The sequence below is a fragment of the Lasioglossum baleicum genome, chromosome 15 (genome assembly GCF_051020765.1).
Source record: "Lasioglossum baleicum chromosome 15, iyLasBale1, whole genome shotgun sequence".
Taxonomy (NCBI): domain Eukaryota; kingdom Metazoa; phylum Arthropoda; class Insecta; order Hymenoptera; family Halictidae; genus Lasioglossum; species Lasioglossum baleicum.
The window spans coordinates 2,792,931-2,811,684 of record NC_134943.1 but is presented as its reverse complement, the minus strand read 5'-3'; the positions used below and the strand labels follow the sequence as shown (position 1 = coordinate 2,811,684).

General features: G+C 41.7%; 1 protein-coding gene across 6 annotated transcripts in view; it reads left to right on the top strand.

The window, feature by feature from the left end:
- Bru3 (CUGBP Elav-like family member bruno 3) overlaps window positions 1–18,754 on the top strand; it is an 887,603-nt gene that overhangs the window by 303,760 nt on the left and 565,089 nt on the right. The window lies entirely within an intron of this gene.

The following is an 18,754-nucleotide window of genomic DNA, read 5'->3' as shown; positions in this document are numbered from 1 at the left end:
GCTGGTGCAGGTGTAGGCGTGGCGGGGCCGATGGTTAAAATATTCGTGGCCACAGACACGAACGTCAGAAACGCGGAACTTAGCCGAGTCAACGTTGAGAAGTTTAAACGGGTGCACTCGTTCCTCCGTGTTTGACGAGGCGTTTCAGGAAGAAAGTACTTTTGCTGACTTTGTTAATAACTTGTAACTCGGTTTCCACATCGGGATTGTGTACATTCATCACCCGCGCGCAAAGTTTAATATCTAATTGATACTTTTGAGTAGGTCGTAAAGCCACATTCGGCGTATCAGCGATCTCGGTTGATTTCGCGATTCCGTAGCTTTTCCGAAACTTCGAGTTATACTTGAGGCAACATGATGAATATGCATGGATGATGAAACGGATACAAAGGCCGAGGATGTTGCCGGATGTTAATGAAACGTGATATGATGTATAATTAAGCCTCCTATAGCACGATAGTCTGGAAACGCGGCACAAAATTGGCGACGCCCATTTATTACGCGATGGTGTTAAAACGCGATTAAAAAAATTTTAAATACCATAATTGACTAACATGTTGCCTCAACAAGTAACACTCGTAAGTAATTTATTATACAAATCAGAAACTGAGAAGCTGGCAAAAATTACAATACTTCTTTTTCCCATTATGTAATTTAGAGTTGCCATACTTTTTTAGGGAGAGCTTGATATTTTGTACTGCAAGGTTGCAGAATTAACATAGTAGCGTATTTAACGACCCAGAATACAATAATCGTTATGCAACCTTCAAGTGCGCATGAACTTCAATGCTCACGTCGAGGGTATGGATTTGAATTATATTCTTCTACGTTTATGGAAACATTTATTTCTTCCCCCGAATATCGCATACAGTTCTCATAGTTCTAATTAATTGGTGCATTAGAATTGATTAGACCAAGGCTTACGCTTCCTGTGATTCTAATTAATTAGTGCATTAAGATTGAATAAAGATATTTGTGACAAAAATGTACATCTCGCGGGCATGGAGAAAATTAAATATGAATTAATTTATGAAATGTGTTATGAAAATTGTGTGTACCGTGTAAAATTGAAAAGTATGCAATTAACATCTCCGTAAGTACAAGTGCACGTACTATAACTACAATCTAATTGTAGTGATAATTTTGAATGTTCTTCACACATACTCTAAAGCTTATAATACGGAAGCGAAATCTGCATACAATTAATTGTTACCATTATGTACAGTGATATGTTGCTACGGATGTGCTGGTGTTACAAATATGGCATTGAAGAATATAAATGCAAGCAACGATCATGATATATTAGCTGAATGAAGCACTTACTTTTTCATTGAAGCGATAAACATCCAGCGTAATTAACATAAAGCAATTAACCCGGAGGAAATGCATCAATCATTCAAGATTATCTTCGGACCGCGTACGTCAAATTGCAATTCAAGAGGGTAATTACACTTCAGCAAGCAAGACTGTTACAGAGAAATGGATTACCAGAACATCATTCTCTGCGTTCTGAAACATCATTTCAGGTTTTTGTAACAAGATGGGAAACAAACATTAATTGCAGTGAAATTTCAATTACGAACGTTTCAACAATAATCACGCGAGGGAAGAAAACTTTAAACTCGATTTTCTCGAAAACGACGCGGCAAACGAAAAAATGTTATTCCTTTTTTTCGACTAATTTTTACATGTTTTTACAATTAGATTACAAGTATACTGTATCCTCCTACAAGCTGTCACTGAACGGTAATTAAAATGTACAAAATCGTTAGATAATCTCGAAGCAAATGTTGGTTGGTCCACGTTGGTCTTAGATTGGCAGGTTGTTATACATAAATACAGAAATTCATGTGAAATGCGAAAACATTACAAGCGTAGTTAACCTAACAACAATCAACTTGAACTATACCTTCTCTCTGAGATCCTGTATATGATTCTGTATATTTTAATTATTGTTCAATAACAGCTTGTCCCAGAACAAAATGTATAATATAACAGATAGTCGTTCTACATTATCAACATCTTCGCGTGCTTGTGGCGCCATCCAGCGGCTCCTGTCGCTAAACGACGCGCGACTCTAAGTACATACTGACAAGTTTTTCAGAATGTTGACCTTGACAACATATTTTAAGGGCAAGGTACTCGGAGCTGGTTAAAACATTTTTTTAGAAAGTTCCATGGTTCGCGAAATAGAACCTACTCGAAAGTTTCAGAACTCTTTCGATCCCTGAACTTTAACACGATACAGGAAACAACTGTACAAGGTGGATTCGCACAGGATGGATAAGGGCATCATCTTGCGTGTTGCGAATTACAAGTTGGATAAGTCAATAGCCCGGGAGAACGTAATGTTCACTACTGTTGGGTCGTGTGTTTTAGAAGATTAGTTGCCAAAGAGGGTGGGTCGGTTGGGTTGAAGGAGGAATAGAAGGGTTCGGGTTGTTCTTGCCACGAGAGATAATGGGATCGTGCTGTCAGTCTGACGGATAACATAATACTTCGAATTGTTTACACTATTCCATTTCCCATTGAACGCCTAACCAGCGTTCCCTCTTCTGTTAATTAACACCGCAAATTTAGGAGAAAGAGGAACTGCGAGTAATGAATAGCGAAGGGAAAACAGATAGCAGGTAAAATATCACAATGGGTCAGAGAGATGGAACGAAATAGGTAATCATTATTCCAAGTGTCTTAACTGACTGATGAAGAAATATAATGGCAGATTGTAGGATTATTTAGAATAGAAAATATCAAATAGACTAAACGTCTCTCTGTTAGTGAGAGATATTATCTTTCTATTATATGTATAAAATAGTTTTGTAGTTCTGTCACGCAAAAACTCGGAGCGGCGAAGTCTTCTGACGGGAACCGAAAATTGAGCGACGTGACAGAGAGGGAGTGAGCGGGAGGCATCGCGGGGTTGGTGATCGAAGCGAACAGGAGGCGGAGCTCCCTAGTTTAAAATAAAAATAAATATATTTCTCAAAAGGTAATGTTTTAGGGACATGCTAGGCAATCGTTATCGTCATTTTCGTCGTACCTATAAAAGGACAAGAGTACAGTGTTCCCGCGATTGATGCGACTTTCGGGTATGCGGATGATGTGACTTTTTTATCTCCACTACTAGGGGGTTCCCCCTTGGGCGGTCGATCGCGCTACAAAGAAATTAAGGTATTAGAGATTTTAAATTGGGGTTTTATGATACTCGACGTATCATTCTCAGGTATGGAATAGCATTAGTACAATACCACAATTTTTCCCGCTTAGCACCGTTGTTTACCCAGGATCGTCATTTACACTTGGAAAAGACATCCAAGAAATCTATGTTCGGCACACGTAAAAAAACGTAGTGCCATTTCGTTTCCTGAAACTTGATACCCCCGAGGTTCTCACAACAATCGCGGGAACACTGTATTTATATGAAAACGTTAAAAGTTATGTTTACGATTTTGGTTGAATTCATATAAACATTTCTGGTAAACTCGTCAAGTAGAGTATGTCGCAACATTATACTTCGGCGACGCAGAGCGGAAGAAAGAGGCATCGTTGCAGGAAACTCAGTGAGCCGTGGTGATCAGAGGAAGGAAAATGGCGCATCCTTATCATCCGGGCGGTGTGTCTGAATCACTGATGGATTTGCCACCTCTTCAGCTGTTATCCGATATCACCTAATCGTCTACTTCCATTGTTCTCTTAACCGCAAACGAGTTCCGTTTCAAGAGACACAGCATACTTGCCAGTGAGGCGCGTTGTTCCCCGCGCGGATGAGCTGTTAACCGCAGAACCAAGCCATTGTTCGATAATGAAGACTGATGACAGGATGTTAACGTTGAGCCGAATGAGCTTCACCCTGCGACAAGAAACCGTCGGTTTATTAGACGTCGTTCGCAATACACTCCCACTCTTTGTTTCAATGTCGTGACAAACGATCCGTTATACAACGGATTAATGAACTTGTAACAGCCCGGACGCTCGCTGACGAGAGACCTGCCGATCCTATGAATTTACTGCACAAATCCATTCTTCTAAGATTCCCCATGATCTGACGGTTCGATCGACAGGTTACTGATCTGAATGCATGCACTACACTGGGACGTAGATAAATTAGTTGCGTGATTAACGCGATCGTTGCCGTCACGTGTGTCCGCGACGGCAATAATTCAATATTGTGATCAAAGGTCGAATTAATCCTTTCGATGTTCAGTCCGTCTATGGCGACCATAATGTTCAATTTGTGGAATTTGCGAAAAATTTGATATTACTATAAGTTTAGTATACGTATTTCATATCACGAAGCCATTTGAATAGTATAAAAAGTAGATATTCTTTACTATTATTTTAATAATATAAGGGTATACTATACCAATTGCAGGAAATGCAAATCAAATACACATGTATTTCATTTCTTATACAAATTGTAAGTAACATTATTAAAAGTATTATTTTTTAGAATACAGCATTGATTATAACTATTTGGAAATTCATTCTTTTGATGAACAGCGGTATCTATCAGAATATTCAGTAAACTAAGTAAGATTAGGTTTCCTCTTGTTTCCCGCCTCAAAAATCCAATTTCTGAAAATTACACTCATAAAAAGTCCTTGCATCATCCAATACCGGAGAAAGCTTCTCTTCGACGTTGAAATCTAGTAGTAAAGTCAACGCATGTATGGAACAAGGGATTCGAGTACAGCACAGAATGCATACGAAAATATAGACACACATATATTATATAGTTAGTTAATGATCTTTGATAAAAAAAAGGAAAAGATTATTCCATTGTGACATGCATGTGCATTAGTAAAGTGCAATAAATACAATTTCATAAAAATCTATTTTGCTACATCGTCAGAACTAGATGACATCATTAGCCGAAGTTCTCAAGTTGGCTAACTACTATGATATACATAGTAGAGCCGTAGAGAATGGGGGATGAAAATGGAATCAGCGGCAAAGAAAAGAAGAAAGAAGAAAGTTAAATAAGAAAAGGGAGGGGTAGGGCAAAAGTGCGAGGCATAGAAAGAATTTCAGATAGCTTGAGCGGAGTCGAAAATCAGAAAGGACGACAGTATAATCTGTCGCGGCCGAGGCAAAGGGGAAATTTTCAAGGGGATGTACGTACCTACCTACTTACCTGAAAAGGGTACCATTCGCCTTGCCGTAATGGTCCGGGATTTTGAATGTCGCCGGTACGATAAGGGACGGAAAGGAAGCCATTATCGTGCTACGTGATCTTCAACGTACGAGCGGAGCGTACTTCTTAACCATGACATCCCTGGGTTCTTATATTTTCGAAATATGTCGCGAACGTGGCTTGATACCTTACCTTAAAAAATATGAAAAATTAGCTTGTATATTTTTTTATAGTCTACTTCAAAATTTTGTTCATTATTCTTATTGATGCAGCAACTGTTTTCATTAACCCTTTGCAGTACGATTTATTTTACAGTTACAGTGAATACTACCCCTGACAAAAATTGTAATTATTCATATATGCGATGTGGAAAATATTCCCATAAACAGTAAAGGCAAAAGCAATTATAAAACTATAGATAAAGAAAATATTAATATAAAAATGAATATGTTTGTTATAATATAATAAGAATACTATGAAAAATGTTTCATTGTATTAAAATACACGTAACCTACAACTGTTAAAGGTGTTAAGGTTGTAAGACGACCTATCAATTTGAAATCATTTTTTCAGAAAAAATGACCTCTTTATTAGTGTTAATTTTAAAAAATGGAAAAGAAAGATTAGACTGTCAAAAATGCAGCAGATTCAAATAAAATAAAAATACCCCTTAGTAGTAGAGTGACATTATAAGATTTTAAAAGCACTTATGGTATCAACAGCGACAGCTGAAGGCTACAGGATTAAGATCGTGCACAACCATGCACAGAAACGAGGTTTGGAACGAAAATTGTCCGATCCGGCTGGTTATAAGCGTCATAAACGGTAATCTTGTTATCAGAGAGTCATGCATAGTAATAAAATTAGTCTGTATCAGTGCAACGGCGGGAGAGGAGAGCGGGGAGAGGGTAATAAAAAGGAAAAAGCGAAAGCTCATATCGCGGGTATATTTGGTCGGAATCGACGTTTGAAAACTTGGCTGGCGTGCTTAACACTTGGAGTTGGCGAGGGTTCGCGATAAACTTTCCATTTCCACGCGCTGATTTCGCGTCGTGCCCAAAGAAAGCGCTTCGTGATAAAGCTATCCTCCACGTATTCGAGTCGTTTATTATCGGGCTGGCACGTTATCGTGCCTTATATTTTCGAGATACACACCGAGCAAAACGGGCATGCAACAGTACACAGAAGCGCCGTGTGTCGGTCTCTCGCGTAGAAGAGATCCCCGCAGGAATTATTGGTCTACTACGAGAGAGAGCCGAGGGTTATCGCAGTTATCGCGCCACCGGAAACGGACCCGTTCGTCTAATTATTCCAAGGTCTTTTCTATACTCACCCTTACTGACACCCCCCTAGCGCAGCCCACCCACGCCCCTCTGTCCCGTACGACGGTGGTTTTCGAAGAGAACCGCGTTATTGAAGAGGGCTGGAGAAGGAACACAAACGGGCGCGTCGGTGGGGTGTGGGTGTTCCAGGGAGGGCCCTCCTTTCATACCGAAACGGAGTTGCCCGTTTGCAGCCATTCAACGAACTTGGGCAGTTGACTCTTTATGCGCAAAGTTTCCCGGCATTTCGATTTTATGTTAATTTCAATTCACTACGTCGAACCGTAGCCCGAGCCACCGAAAGAGTGTGCTCACCGACTCGGTTAGCCGACGCACACATCCCGAAGATCGGGTAAGTTTATCTACGACCACCGAATAGGAATCGACGAAATATCGCTTTCTCACCCTACCGTTTTCATCCGCCGCCACCTTCTATCCCGTAGTCTGGATTGTAATTCCTTTTAAACGATTTCCCGCAAGCGTGACGCTCGATTCGATTCTATTCCCCCCCAGGTAAAAGAACAGGAATACCCTTGAACCCGTGCGTCGAGATTTCGCTACTTCTACCTTGACTTTCTCCGACTTTGTCACCGATCCACTGTGATTGGCGGAACAATAAAACAGTTTGCAGCCCACTGTCCTATCTGCGGCATCACAAAAGTGGTAGTTGTGCCGGTAGTCAGATAATTAGGATCAGTAGTCGGACACTTAAGCGTTCATACAGAGTTGCACTCGTTGGAAACGATTGGCTAATTCAATTAATCAAAATACGTTAAACCTTGATATATTTGTACGACAATACTTACTAATTGCTTTCAATGCTCGGTAGATTTACTGTTAACACAAAAGATTTTAGAACAAATTAATACACAGCATGCAGGACCGTCATGCGGAACCGTCAGCATGCAAAGTGTTTTATTATTTTGTCCAGCAGTGTATCCAAATTAGATCAGCCCTCTCTAGCGAAACAAACGTGATTTACAATTTCCCGTAATTACACGACTGGAGTTTCAGTGGAAACGTTGCAGAACAAATAAATCTGATATATAATGGTCACAAAAGTACTCCTTTATCGGCGACAGACTCTCGACGATCTTCGACTATACACGAAACGCAAGCGTGTAATCAAGTGGATCGGGCACGTTCAAATACGGCGAAACAAAGTTTTATAATGCAAAAGTGGCACGCGCCTGGTGCTTTACGACTGGCTGTCGTAAAATAAAAGTTGGCCTAAAACCACTAATGACAAATTTTACGACGATCATCGAGGTGGTCCCGGGTGGTAGAATTAGCGGGCTCGTAAAAATACGATATTACAGTGGTAGCTCTCTCTTGACTCGGTTTTTTAAAAAGAAAGCCCTTGAAAGGAGGATGTCAGCCGGGTCCGGGTTAAACGTAAATCAAACGTATCTTGATAGGGCCGCAAGTCATCGCGCCCGCGCGTACTCGTTCTTATATTAGAGGGCTAATGACCTGCAGTGGGTGGTGGACGGATTCGGGGGTGTATGCAAACAGCTGTGCATGGCGGGCTCCTCACACCATCTATCTATCCACCGTAAAACCGTGCGACGGGAAAGGTAGATGGTTCGTTTGAAGGGTTGAACGGTGGTCCGAGGCGAAGGGATGGAATTCGGCGGGTGGAGTTGGTTTGGGGGTGTAGGGGTTCAGGGGTGGATCTGGGGGTGTAGGAGGGATGGGGGGTTGGGGTAACGGTGACGGTGAGCCAGGGTGGGAGGTAGTCACTGCGACAGTCCGACCCTGAACTTGCCGCGAGCCGATCGATACCAGGTTCACTGTCCTACTCTCCTCTACTAACCACCTCCATCTCCGGCACTTTCTTCTTCCTGTGCTCCTCTCCTGCCTCTTCTGATCCCAGCTGAAAGGGCACCATAAAACCCCAAGGCGCTTTCTGCGAGGATCCCGTTACACAAGCCCCGGCTCTTAGCTCGGCGTTAACGAAAAGCGCGACCGAGCGTGAAGAGACACGAGCGTTTCGAGAGACGCTCGTCGTCATACAGAACGGTCCTACTCCGGATCGATACCTTGATATCCTGCCACTCTGTCTCGCTACTTGTCCTCCGAGTCCCCCGAATATTTTTCTTTCGCTTTCGCGCCCAGGCACGCACGATGCCCCCCTGCCTTCTCACCCTAATTTACCCGGAATCATACCGTTTCGCCCGCGGTTATTCCTCGATCTCGATGCTCGAATTCTGCTTTCAGCGAATCTAACCGCCTCTTCCGATTAGACAGAATTGTTTAACCTGGCTTGAACACTATCGAAATAAATTATTTGGAAAATAATTGTTAGGATAATATATCTTATCATGAGACTGCTGACTTGGTGCATTTATGACACAAAACCTTATTAAAATCATTAAAGAAAGAAAAAAAGTTTTGCATTACGATCCGCAGTCTACTTATTATTGATAGCTTATTTAAACAATAAACAAAATTTAAAATTACTTCATTATGTGAATTTTGAATGGAACTCAAATAATTTCTCATTTTTTGATCAAATAATTATTTAAATAATTCGTGCTCTGTAAAATTCACAACAAAACAGCAGTAAATAATCTGAAACGCAAAAGACAAATATACCATAAGAAATCTCGTTTGTATTTTCCAAATGACTATTCAAGTACTAGGTATAAAGGAATCTTGCAACGCTTACGTCGACGTTTCTTTCAAGGTTATACACTGGCGGGTCTAATAGTCCTTTTGAACATTCAGGGGATTCCACGAACACAAGCTCGAACCGATAGTGTGAAAACCATTGAAAGAACCGGGGACTCTCTTTTGCTCCCGTGGTTCGGGGAGTCACGTTGCTGTCGTTACCGTCGTCGACGAGATCCAGCAGCCGATGTCGTCGTAGTCGTCGTCCCTTCAAATGTGAAAAGACGAAGGGCTGGGAAGGTGAATGGTTACGCCATGCGCCGCATCGAAAGCCCGTTGGTCCGCCTAATGCTCTATCCATTCCCTTCCATAATAGCACCCGGAGGAATTAGCGATAACTACGATCACGTATCGCTAAACTCCTCCATAGTCGCACCTTTCCAGCTACGTGCTAGACGACTTCGATTCAGAACTTTGTTCATGAGTTTTCTTTTATCTCTCATTATTAGAAGTTTCCGCTAATCTAGCCACTAATCTTTCCACAGTTAACCGTATGGTCCAAATGGTGATATATGGGCTTTCAGAGTTGGACAGGGTGGTCCGCGAAATAATTCATTTCAAATCTGCATGTTTCGTCTACAAAAGCATCTATGTAACTATACATCCGCAGCCCAATTACTCTAATATAAAAATAATTGTACCATTGAAAAATATATGTTCACAACGTATGACTCCTATTTTCTATGAAAAATATTTTTCAGAATTCTTTTGACGTGCATAAATCCTTCAATTAATACCAATGCAATTTTATATGAAACAAAAATGAAGGTCACAATGTTATTTCATTTCATTTTAATGTGACTATTTGATGATTATAATGAAAGTAACCCCTAATTGTGTGAATTGATTATTGGATATTTCAAAATGGACCATTGTTTACTCTGAGTCAAGATGGACTCGAGTCCTGCCATTTGGGGATTAAAGTGCTCAACTAAAGGACACCCTGTACATTTGATAATACCGGCGATGACTGTAGTTACCCCGACGTTCGACCGTACCGAACAGCTAAGAGTCACTTAAACGTTTTTCTGAGTCAGTTTACACAGAGCCGTGCCCTCGTCAGCGTATACTTCATCGCTCGTCATTCAGATCCTCAGTCAAGTTTATTTGATCTGTCTCCGCCCTCTTGTAGACTTAGGGAAAAGTGTCCCCGGTAATTCATAACTCAGCGACACGTCTTTGTACAAGGTGTTTGCGCAAACGGGTTAACTGCGAATATCCTCGAGGTACTTGTAGCTATGTGCGGCGGAGCAAGATGACGTATAACGATGACTAATGGCTGTTTCCCTCCATCACCGACGGCTCATCAACCATGACTGGTGCCAAGTACGAGTACCGACCGTATAAATGGATATGCATACTGTGTGCCATCGTCTGGGAAAACAAGATTGCATTGGTCACTCACCAACGGTAACTGACCTGCGATGACAACGCGCGAAAACAATGAACATAATCCGCTTAACCAAATTGCTTTATATATAATTATGGAGTCCACCGCTCGCCGCAAGACGAATTTTCCATGTTATTTTAATGATACGTTCAATATACTACAAGACAAACGAAATAACAAGAATAAATAAAAAAAAGTACATACAAACAGAATCAAAGATTGTATTGAACACATTGTGTATTGGAAAATTAAAGAATTCTAGAAAGTCTACATCAGTGACAAATAACAGGGGTTTAATAGACATGTGTTTCACCTCTTAATACACATCTATAACAACAAGTAAAATAATGAATGTGTAAAAATTTGATGTGTTTTCATTCTGCAAAATAAATTCTAGCTATTTTTTTATTGTGCAACGTTTAACGACGCTCTCGTGACGACAATGTTGTAAAGATGTAAGGTTTACGAGAAGTTACGAGGAATTGTAAAAATTACAGCATCCAGAGGGATGTAAAGCCGAGATGCTCGAGGATCCGAGGGATTAAGTGCGTCTATATCGAAAGAATGCCCGAAGTTAAACGAATTCAGCGGCGATGAGCTTTAATGAAAAATGTCCTAAACGTGCTGAACGACCCCTCACTCCGCTGGATATTAATCGCGAGACGGTGGTTCAATTATACTTCCAATCGTCCCTTTCCCGCGAACCACGATTCTGTGACGATCACCCCATGAAATTATTGCATCCCCCTTCGTCGGCATTATATAGTTATGGAGGATTCTCTTCCGACTTCTTCCTCCTTCGGTATTTTCCAGGACGCGAGACCGGAAAAAGCCAGAAGCCTGTGAAATGAAAAAGGCGAACGAGTGAAATACACCTACCGAGAACCGGACAGAATATCGTCACTCGTTAAATTACTTTCTCATTGTGTGCTGCCGGAGTATGATCAAAATTAACCCTGATTTATAGTCTGCTTCTATCAGACTCCTTTCTATTGTACGTCTAATCAGTCCAGCCACGACAGTGGAGCTTCAGTTACAGTGGATTGAGAAAATATTCGCACGTCCATTAAAAACGAATAATTTTAAAAAATTGTTAATAGTATATTTTTAGATGCTGGAAGAATAAACTTGCTAGATAATGTATAATAATTATAAGTAGACAAAAATGTCATTAAACAATCCCACATTCCCCGAGCCCGAGCATTATGCATTATGTCACCGTACCAACACACCGTACAAAGGTAGCGTGACGCACCAGCTAAGGATTGTTCGAAACTCAAACAATGCAACTTCTCGGTACTTTCCGAAACGTGAGTGCACGATGCCGACTGGTTAACTCTAGACTCGTCCACGTCTGGTATTTATCGTGGATTCCTCGTCGGAAAAGTAACACAAAGCATGTAAATATCCGAACGAATTCCGGGGTATTGTTCGGCCGTGTACTTTCGGAGCACCGTGTATACTCGGAGGCGCGCCCCTATTATACGACGGCGTCTTTCGGGTAAGCAAGGGAAGACGAATAAAGAGTACAAATATTCGTGGAAAATGCACATCTCTCCCCCTCCCCGCGCGCTCGCGGGGAGGGGGTGCCTCTGGGCTCACTCGAGCTAACACTGTGTCTCGCTTTTCCCGGTTTTCCGGTTCCCCGTCCTTGATTCAGCCCCACGTGACGCCGGGAGCTCCGGAATTTTCCGCTTTCCCCGTCCGGAAAGCAGTCGGTATCTACTTTCGGGGGCGAAAATAATTAAAATGGAAGGTGGGCTGAACGTTGCCGGCGACGCAGCGCGAAATATCGACGAGATTACATTGCGCCGACTGTAATGCGGATACAAATGCGATGGTAAAATATTCCGAGTGTGCAAATTAAAATGACACTGAAATATATACGCGTGTACGGCGCGGGCGCGGGCGTGGAGCAGAGCGGTGCGGCGCGGCGCGGAGCGGAACGGAGAGGAGAGGCCGAAGCAGAGCGCCGCGCCGGTATAAATTGTTTACGTTGCACCCAGTTTGCGATATTATACCAAAAGCGAGAGGATACGCGTGCACGTTCGATGCATACGTGATGATACACGTTCCCGAACGCACACCGGCGCGTTCACTTTGTGCCACGGCCTCTCATACGTGGACGCTCGTTTCCTACGTGGCACTCTCTCAATCGCATCGTTGCCAACGCACAGGCTGGTCGTAGGGACAGAGGGAAAGAGGGAAGAGTGCCGCCGACGCGCCGCGGCCACCGGAGAAAATTCGTTGAAAATTCTCGATGTTTATTCATATAATTTGCATGTAATTATACCCGGACAACGCACGGCCCGTTGCTCGTTTAACCCGAGGCATGATCGTTTCACGGCGCAAATAAATACGAATGAATTCCTTTGAAGAGAGATTATTTACGGTGTTACATGCGACTCGTTAAAAATATTTCAAACCGTGAACCAAGCACCGCACGGCACAACGTCCGCGAGTACACGCGCCGCGCCGCAATATGGCGATTGTTATTATAAATTCTGCCTTTGTTCTCCATTTCGGTTTTCCTGTAATGAAGTTATTGTTGTTGCACAATGTGTATTTCGAACCGCGAAGCAACTGAAAGCTCGGTGATTCTGAAAGTAATGGCGAAAATGTGAAACGAGCTGTTTTCATACAAAGCCTCGTTCCCGAGAAAATCGAGTTTAACCCTTCTGCATTGGAAATTTTACACAAATACCGCGAACTCTATTCGATCCAAGTTGACGTGCAATTGAAGGAACAAGATTTTTTACATATCGTTTGTAATGTACCTATAATGTTTGTACATGGTAAACGGGCTGGTTTCATACAATGCTTTGTTTCCAAGGAAATCGAGTTTAACCTGTGTGCACTCGAAATTTGGTTATGAAATATTATTTCATTATTTCTAAAAATTTTATTTCGTTTGTAAGACTATGTACGTATTAGGTTGGAGGGAAAGTTCTGCCGTATTTTTTATATACAAGCAATATTACCTGCTTATTTAAAATACGACAGAACTTTCCCTCCAACTTAATAGCACTAGATTAATAATGATCTAAGTATAAAATCATGGAAGCATTACAGCAGTCTTTCGAATGAAGCAATTCATACCATTATCGTAACGCAGACTAATTTACAGGTCGTAAAATTATAGAAAATTTGGAGACAACGCACACACATCAATTTTATCGGTAATCGTGTATCCACACAATTCAGAATTGCTCTACTAATTCAAAACTCGTAATATTCCTAATGTACACGTACAAGGATAATTATTTTTCACGGTGTCGCCAACGCAAACTGAAATTAATGTTAACGTTTGCGCATGTTGTTTATCGACGACCGTTCGCGCTACTGTTTTTGAATTAACAAAGGCCGGTTCGGCGGTTTCAATTGCCTGAAGACAAACGTGCGATGCGTGGATATGTGTTTATAGTCGAGTATAATGCGATACCGCCGACATCGCGGAACCGAAATCTAAACTCACTCTCGGCGATAATCCGGCGTAAATACAGTCTCGTTAAAGCCCGGTACGAGGTTTTAAATATTATGGCAGGGATTACGCGTATTGCGTCAGTTGTTTGATGGATGCGTTATTCAGAGACCCATTCGTTTTCTGGATTCCATTATATGCATTCGCGAACGAACAATATTCACTGCCTTACTGCAACTTCCACTATTTTCTCGACAGCATAATAATTCGAAACTGTCGCTGCACACTCGCTCGTCCCGATGTACTGCGGTCCGATTCACTGAATCAATCCGTTCATATCAAATGCGAATCATACGAACCACGTGCGAATAATGCATCCAACATATTTCACGCTAGAAATTAGTTTTAGTATGAAGATACGCGTTCGTTAGTATGGTTGAACTTTTTCTGCGAAAAATTTCTGTGAAAAAGAAGATAATTTTATATCGACAACAATGGTTTGAAAAATATATAAATCACTGTAAGTACTATGTTATTGAACTGTAGCCATATGTATACAGGCAAGTAAAAAGTTTCACAAGCGATTTTTCAAATAATTACTCGGTGCTGCATGCATAGAGGATAAAGTATTTATTTATTATTATTAAATAGTAGGGATGGGATCAAGTACCTCGCAAACAGGTTCGAACTTTGATTGATTGAATTCGAACTCTCTATAAGTACTTCGAAAAACTGAAATAGTACTCCTAAGTATACTCGAATCTATGCCAGGCAGTTTCGAACCTTTTACAAGTACTTTGATAATCGGAAATAATACTTGCAAGTATATTCGAATCTTGCTCGAACAGATTCGATTCCTCTCAACATCGAAGTACTTATAACTTATAAGTATCTTTTCGAAGTTTGTAAGTACTCATTCCGAGGTTCGATATCAGTTTGTATAAAATTAATACTTTCCAAATATAATCATTGAAACATTATTGCGTTTAAGTAGTAATCGAAACCCAGGAAATGGAACTTGGTTATTGAAATTGACTCGGATTCGTGAGTACATATTGAACTTGATCCCATTCCTATTAAATAGAAAATTTTTGAAGTATTTATTTTTACTTATACTTAATACTTACAAGTACCTACTTATGTTTATGCATATGATTCTAAATCTAGTGTGACAGGAAAACACCAAAATATCAATTTAACAAAATTATAATACACGATGTGCTGAATATAAAAATTTTATCTGATAAAGGGGAATAATTATGACGACAATTGAGCAATATGAAAGAACTGGTAACAGGTGCAGCCGAAAAAGTATCACCCCACGACGAGCAAAACCGAATACATACACGCGTACAGCAGCAATTTAGATAACCTTCAGAAGCTCCTCGAACTTTTCCAACTTTTTAATGATAAAAGTTACCCGAGCGCAAGTTTGCTTATGCCGGAATCCACACGGCAAAATGGTTAATTAGCCATTCCACTATCGATAACCTTCGTGTTTCGTTCGAAAACAAACAACTGAACAACAGCACGTGAGAAGCTCGTGCGTGAACCGCGCGAACTTTCCTACCGCAGGAAAGTAGCAAAAATTAGGTTCGTAGAAATGGAAGTTATCGAAGAACGAGAAGTTAGGAAGGGGGCCACGTGGTCACGGTTCGTCCACGGATATCGTGTTCCCGATTTCAGAGGGTGGAAACGCGGGAGCGCGGGCGCGCGTGTGGAGGCGTGCGTGCGTATATTAGTTACATAGATAGGTGCACAGGGATTCACGATAGCGCGGCGAATTAAGCTCGTCGAATAGCAGAATTCGTTAATGCCTCTCGCGTGAGGAAGATCGATTGGATTTACCTTGGTGCCACGCTAACGCAACTCAGCCTAACCCCTGCCCCCCATTGCCCACCCCCGCAATGCCGCCACCTCCGCGTACACCGCCTCCCCCCTGCCCCTCTTGTCGTTTTGGCCCCTGTATACGGCTCGCCCTCGAAACTTCCTCGCACGAATTAACCCGCAGACCGTGTGCACGCGTGCAGTGAAAACCAGAACCACATCTTGTCGTAACGAGGCGGAGCGGTTAGGTATAACGCTTGTAACGAGGCTCGCACCCTCTGGCGTGTTTGTGGTGTAACGTCGCAAAGTTACATTCTACGTGAGCCCAAGCTTACCACTGCGTGTGTGCACGGGACGAGGATTGCAACTGCCGACTCTCACCAGGTGGGTGGTAATAAGTTCGTACAAGTTGCCGCTGGGTCTGCGCCTGCACCGCGACAGCCTTCTGCTGGTCCCTCCGCAGCCCCCACAACACCCACCCCCTTTCAACCCGCCCACCTGTCCTCATCATTCTCTCGACGCACGCATTCGACTGCACTTTGACCGCACGCGTATTCGGCCGACGAGCTTCAACCTTAATTGACACGTGTACGGAACGTAGCCTGTACCCTGACCACGCTACCCTTTAAGCTGATGCAGCTCAATCTAGTTCTGTAGGTTTGTACGTGTATTTATGCGCTGACTAGCCCGTAATATGTAAATCGGGACGCTCCTAACACTGAAATGAATAAATCGCTCCCGTGGTTTAGGATCAACTCAATACCAATCTGCGGCCGCAGACGTTGGTGCGATTGGTAGCCGAGAACTGGCGATGTGCAGAGTCTGATGTCGTTGATACAGCTTGGACAAGTGGGCTTTTTCACTCTCATTGTAAGCAGTAGAGTGCGGATGTTTATGCAATTTCTACTTTTTGTAGGCAATTTTTCAGAAAGTCGAATTAAATAAAATTTTATTTTCAGTGGTAGTAGCCTTTGCAGATCTGAAATAAATAAAAATCGTTCTGAATTCCATCGAATTTTATATTCTAGAATTTTTGGGAAGTGCATAAACATCCGTAGTCTAGTATTCAGTGTTGGGTCTAGCAGATCCTGCAAGATGCTTTATTTTAGAAAACTTCACTGTGTGATAAAAAGATAGCAACTTGTATTTTTTAAAGTTTTGTAGTAAAAACTGGTAACTATACATTTTCCGTACCGATGAAAACTAAAAACTATGTTGGTTTGAATATCGGAAACGCTATGAAGAACGAATACTCAAATCTCTGTAAGTTCTGAACATTAGAAACATCGTACAGAACGAATCTTCCAAGATATAATCGGACTCCAGCTAATAGAGACTCCGAATGATCGAGATCGCGATCGCAACTTTGTTAATTGAGGGATCGACCGTGTTCGAGAGATGGATCTAACAATTTTTCCGAGTCAGAGAACGCAGCTGTATCATGCAAATGAGAGTAAGTGGTAGGTACACGCGGCTCGCTGGGTACGTGGCGTTTTTGTGCAGTCACAGGAATTCAAAACGGAGATTCTATCTGGTTCGCTACGTTCGATGCATCTGTGCCAGTGTGTAAGGACCTGACCATTCTCTCACGGGTCCATCACGAATAATCTACGTTGCTTGCTCTCGACGAATCTCGTTCTTCATTCCTGTCCGATGATAGGCGCACGGCGAATGTTGAGCGGATTATAAAAAAGTTGCCCTAGAAAGCATTTTAAATCCTCGGAATTGTTGGTCGATCCTATTGAAACGTTCTGAAACTTTCGATGTGGTGCTGCATTTCGAATAAAGCAAGTAAAGTGAACTATGTTTAATTTTAATCAAACTATGTTGTTAAAATTTAGTAGGAAAAAAAATTTATGGTACCACTCTATGATACATAAAAAATGTCGGTTAATTTTAGTATTTCATTCGGATATGTGTGTGTGAATTCATTGATTTAAAAAGCGAAGCAAGAATGGGTAAAGTAGTGTCCCAGAACTTTTTCTGCAACGACTCCTGAGTATACGAGGGTTAAATATTGTAATGGGCTAAAAGTTACCCAATTATTTGTCCAAGTGTCCGTTGTATGTGATCATTTTTCGGACTTGCGACCACCAGCAACCGTATTCCACATAGAGCTGAATTGCACTATGGGATAGCTCGGTGCGGAAAATCCTGTTATGTGAATGGTCACAAAGGGACCAGGCTCAAGGGGTTACGCGCCTAACGGACCCGCTAATTGCTGCAACGCGTCTTGAGGTTTGTGATATATCAAAGGCTATTGAGTATACAACCCGGAACACACTAGAAGAGCAGGTGTTCGCCGAAAATCTGCGCTAACAATTTAATTCTTTAGATCCTAATTTCAAAGACAATGTATCCTCCACAGAAAACAACCATCTTTTCTAATCAAAGAAAATCAAAGAAAATTTAACCAAACAATTTTTTAATCAAAGTAATCTTATAATGGTGCAGAGCGTGTTAAAATTCGCGTAAAAATAAGTAAAACGTTCTTAAAAAACTACTTAAAAGTCAATAAAACATACTTAAAAAGTCATGTAGAAGTAAAGAAGACATGCGAGAAGCTTGTTTAAAAGTTACTTATGTAAATTGAGATCCAGGATTATTTTCAAGAATTTACAAATTCTCCTGTCGAAAGAAACCTGGTCCACACCATCTCGCTCATATTATCGAGCGGTGCAACGCGTAGGATTCTCCGAGGTAATAGATCCCCTTATTTGCAAGATATATCATAGACTAGGCTTACCAGGTTCTTACGAAAATTCGATACATCACGTACGCTGCAGCTATCTTCGACATAAATTACGCACGCGCGCAATATTAAGAAAATCCAATTTCCTAGCCATGGGATCGTCGCGATACGAGGGTGAACGACCGACGTGAACGAATAGATTTGCAGATCGACGATGCCAATCTGACGAAAGGGAGAGAGTTAAGAGTACTCTTAGTTTGTATATGCACACGGGAATCTACGGGCCGACACAGGA